The sequence below is a fragment of the Perkinsus marinus genome (genome assembly GCF_000006405.1).
Source record: "Perkinsus marinus ATCC 50983 genomic scaffold scf_1104296961254, whole genome shotgun sequence".
NCBI lineage: Eukaryota > Perkinsozoa > Perkinsida > Perkinsidae > Perkinsus > Perkinsus marinus.
In genome coordinates this window covers 1-4,807 of record NW_003205788.1, presented here as the reverse complement: position 1 = coordinate 4,807, position 4,807 = coordinate 1, and positions in this window count along the sequence as shown.

The following is a 4,807-nucleotide window of genomic DNA, read 5'->3' as shown; positions in this document are numbered from 1 at the left end:
AAAGTGTTCATTTTTGGCAACTTTGTATTACTACAGTCTACAGCGATGAACCATCTTTGTGTGAACTCCAGTACAATTGTTCATAGAATTTGACTAATTACTGCAGCTGGTTGTGTAGGCATAAGTAAGTGAGTAGAAATTGTAAATAAAAACACTGAATTGACCTAGGATGCCTTGTGGATCAATCCATGAAGGCCAAGTGTTCTTGGGACATCTAAGGGCACAATCAATCGGAGTGCCGTCTTCTTCGTCACACTATGTCGGACCCGTTGTTGGGCCTCATAACATATTATTCATTCTCCAGTTCCATAAGCAGTACTCTGAAGGATACTCAAGGATATTGATATGTCTCCACTCTTTGGGTGCATCTCCTAGGTTAGTCAAGTATCTCCCTCTAGTGACATCTAGAGCCAAATCGAGCTCGTCGTAAACACTCTGAATCACTTCATCTACTATACCTTCAACGTGAGAGGCAACCAGCCACTTCAAGTCATAACGTAGAACATTGCCCATCAGCCTATTCGGAGTTCATCTAATACACCCGTATATGATCCTTGCCATGGAGGCTAGGTTGTGATATTACTGTGGTGTCTGCCAATATCCGGTCTTCTGAGAAGACTCTTCTCCTACGGCGATCGGCGTGGGTCACATTCTCATCGGTCCTCAGCTCCCTGATGGAGCCTCCACCGGCCACTCCGTGGGAGACTCCCTCGGGGTGGCCGGTGGAGCCGAACGGTCGGGTAGCGGAGTGCTGCTATGGACCGAATGGCTGTACGATAGCCCGAGCCGTCTTTCATCCCAGCATGCTGGCGAGCGTAGATCGGATCTAGGATCCTCCTGCGTATCTGTACCACATAGGGTTCCTGGCACTCGAAGAAGTGCGCCATCGTCTCTCGCTAAGGAAAACAGTATCTGCAGTGTGTCACACCCTGTGTGTGAGGTTATAACCGCTAATTCTACTAATGTAGACTCTTGTAGGCTGATGGCCAGTTAATGAGTCTGTTATTATCCTCCTATCCTTCACACTCCACCTCAATACCGTCTTCGCAATCTTCTTAAACTGTTCCGGCCCTGATGTTAGTCCTCTCCTGGAAGTAGCAGCCCCCGAAGTCCTGTTGGAAGTGCGGCTGCTATCTTCGCATAGCAATCCGCACTTTTTTCATTGCCGAATATTCCATCGTGGCCTTTCATCCATCTGAAGCATATTGTGATGGTCCGCCCGGCGGTAGCCATATATGCATTGCTCTACTGTATAAAACCCCGTATGCCTCGGAGAAGGTGGATTCTTCTGGATCCACTGCTGATGGTCTTCAGGACAGATTGTGAGTCCACGTATAGAAATATTCTTGATGTTGTTATCATGGCAGCCCTTCTCCTTGTACAGAGACATCGTTGCCAAAACCCCTACTAGCTCAGCTTGATATATTACCATATAGTCATTGGCTCGTATGCACCCGCTTTCCTTATCGAGCATGCTCCTTCATCAGATTTTTGGACCCAAACGGCTGAACAACCGACACGTGCGCCGACGAGTGCCTTGTCGTTTAAGCTCCCGTTGGTGTAGATGTTCATGTCTTGGTCGTTATGTATGGGTTCACCTTCATTGCTCAGTGATACCTCTACATTAAGAGGCATCCACCGGACCTGGCGTTCCACTATTGGTTCATACTTCAAGTTCGTGTTCAGTCTCAAGCTCCGCAGAGCCTTTAATTCCTTCTTGGCGACGTTGTCAATTACCACTCTGCTCAGACAGTCAACTGTTATGGTGGGTATCACTGTAGCAAGCATTACAGAGAGTAGATCGTAAGAGGATGAAGGTTCAGCAGCAGAGATGAATCTGGCGGACTTGGCCTCATGGACCACTGCTCGTCTTTCATACCATCCAAATTTTGATCCAATTGACCACAATTCGCTCGAGTAACTTACTCGGAGTAAGTGAAACAGGGTAGTATGACGGTTCGCCACAGCTCCAAGGAGCTCTCGGTGTTGATACCCCATCTCCTTTTTTGTAGCCTCCTGAGCTTCATTATACCTCGTCGGAGATTGTCAAAGGCCTTCCATATATCATTTTTCCAGTCGTGGCCAATGTAGGCCCTACATTGTAGGGTCCCAGCCACCTGATTAGGGCTTTGCCCTTTAGGGCCATGTGCTTAAAACCGTCCTCATCACCCGTGGCATTGATGAACTGTTCCCTGGATTGTCGGTTCGTGATGAAGACCTCGAATTTATCCTGGTCTAATACCAGGCTATCTTCATTGGCCCAGCGCCTGGGCCTCAGGTCTGGATAGTACCTTCAACTGCCTACAGACATCTAATCAGTGGTCTATTGTCATCAGTGTATAGATCTACCCTGATAGCAGAATCATTCGCACAGATCGCTGGAATGATCTCTGCGTCAGCAATAGTCAAGGCTCCTAGATCTCTGGCAAGTTCGAAGCTGATGAGTGCACAATGTGCACTGCACATGCAAGGGGCCCAATGAGCTCCCTTGTGGTACTTCCTTACGGGGAGTACCCTTTCTATGCCGGTTTGCGGGTTCTCTTCCTACCATCGAGGTATGTTGTTTGGTTGTGTAAGTGGGAGGCGATCAATTGTCCAAAGGCTGGGTTTCTCATACTACTGCCCTCACCACACTGCTGTGGTTCGCACTATCAGATGCGGCTGATATGTCATATGTCACTAGCAGCGAGTAGCCTCCTTCATTCGTAATGTTATTGAGGTCTCCACCCATAACCCTGCGTAATGCAGTGGTTGTACCCTCCTGAGGGAGGAAGCCATGGACAGACGCTAGGGTTGTTACTGCTTTCTGTCTGTTGGCAATGACTTTCTCGATTATTTTTGAGGTCACAGGTCAGTAGTGAGATCGGTCTCCATCTTTTCTCCTTGGGTCGATGTGCTACTTTCTATATCATTGTCCTTGTGCTTTGGTTTGTCCATAGCCACTGTATATCCATGTCCTTGACTTGATCATAGCCAAAACTTTGCCATTGGGCAAATTCTCAATTATTTCGGTGAGTTCCTCAAAGGAACTTCCTTTTCAGTAATCCACGTCACCAAGGATATCCAAACAGTCAGTGACCTTTTCTGTGAGCAATAGTGGAGTGGTGCGCTGGTACTGGTCTCCTAGAGTGTCTTTGCGAATGAACTGGTCCAGCACCTCCTCGAATTATATGTTCCTAGTGGTGTGGGCCACACCGTGTGGCTTACTGCGGTAAAATATGCACATTGTCAACCATATATATTGGTGCTAAAATGGAAATTCTGAGGAAATTTCGGGAAATACTCAACTACTTTTCTGCTTTCCACTCGGATTTGTATATGAACTTCTATAATTAGTGAGGAAACTTCTAAGATCAGTTGAGGAAAGCAAGCGCATAGATTCCTACACTGGTGTGGTTCGTTCTCCAAGCCTTTTGATAAGTTCATTGGTCGTAAGGTTGCCTAGGTCTTCGTCGGTTGCTTCCTGTTTGACTGTCTTGACCGCCTTGAAGTGCGCCTCCTTTTCTCGCTTTAGTTGGTTTCGTAGGTTCAGCAGAGCAGCGCTTCCAGCGTCACCATTCCTGCTAAGCCGACGGGCCGTGGTTGAAGAGCTTCGAGTGACTTTCTCTGTGCTTCAAGCTTGGCTGCGAACCATCTTTTCGAGTGGCTTCTCCTATCCCTGCATGGCGACTTAACGTCGCACTTCGGAGTTGACATTCTGACTGCGATTTTTAGATCAGCCTCCAATGGTTTCGCCTGTTGGCCAATCGTTTCCGTAGTAGAGGATTTTGGCGCGGAGGACGCTTACCAGGTGAGTGTCATACAGCTGATTTAGTGACGTTACTCAGAGGTGGAGGAAGCAAAAAATCTCGGAAGGATATAGCGGAATATCGCTTCTCTCGGTCGTTGTTAGAAGCTTGAAGTTTCAAACTTCTGATGAGGCCTGTGCTGAGACAGCCTGAGGACTTGTCTCATGAAGAAGCTGACGTGTCTGTGACATGTGATGATGTCTGTGACAGAAGATTATGTCTCATGAAGTGCCACGAAATCGTCACCATCATTGACTTACACAAATAGGAATTTTAGACTTCATCGATCCTACTGTAAAATTACGAATAGTGCGGTCCCACTCAGACTAACAGGCAGCTCTTCTTGCAGAGAGCTTACCACTCCTACCGAAAGTGCAACAGAGGTATTTGGAGGCTCAACTAGCACCGATTATTTAATTGGTCGGTTAGGAGCGCCAAGTCGGCGCTCTTAACCATATGACCTCATCAAAAGTGCCATGGAACTCCTCAATGCTCAGAATCACCCTGAAGTCTTCCTATCATTCGAAGACCGCATGAATGTGGTCAACATAGCAACTTGTCACGGTTGGCTATTCTTTGTTAACCTATGCATGGTTGCATATACATCTGGGCCCCAGATGTATATGCCCAGATTCTGGGGTTAGAGTTCCTTCGGAGTTATTAGATATGCACAACAGAGATTTAATTGTTTCGGGTAATTCAGTTTATCTGAGATTACATAAACGGAAAAACTCTCTTAGTTCAACTCATCTTCATCGTATTTGCACCTGTGATCTTAACGAGAGTGCTTCATGTCCGGTTGGAGCTGCTCGCTCTGTTCTCACTACTCATAAACGCACATTATCTCCATCGTACTTCCTACTGGAACGTTGCACATTCACTCAGTCTCGCACTGACTCAAATAACGTGTCTTCTCATAGCTTTCGTCGAGCATTCACTACTGATCTTACCCTAGCCTGAGCACCGCCCTCTCTTATCGGCAAGTTAGTCAGCGTCGAGATAGAAATTTCACTATATCA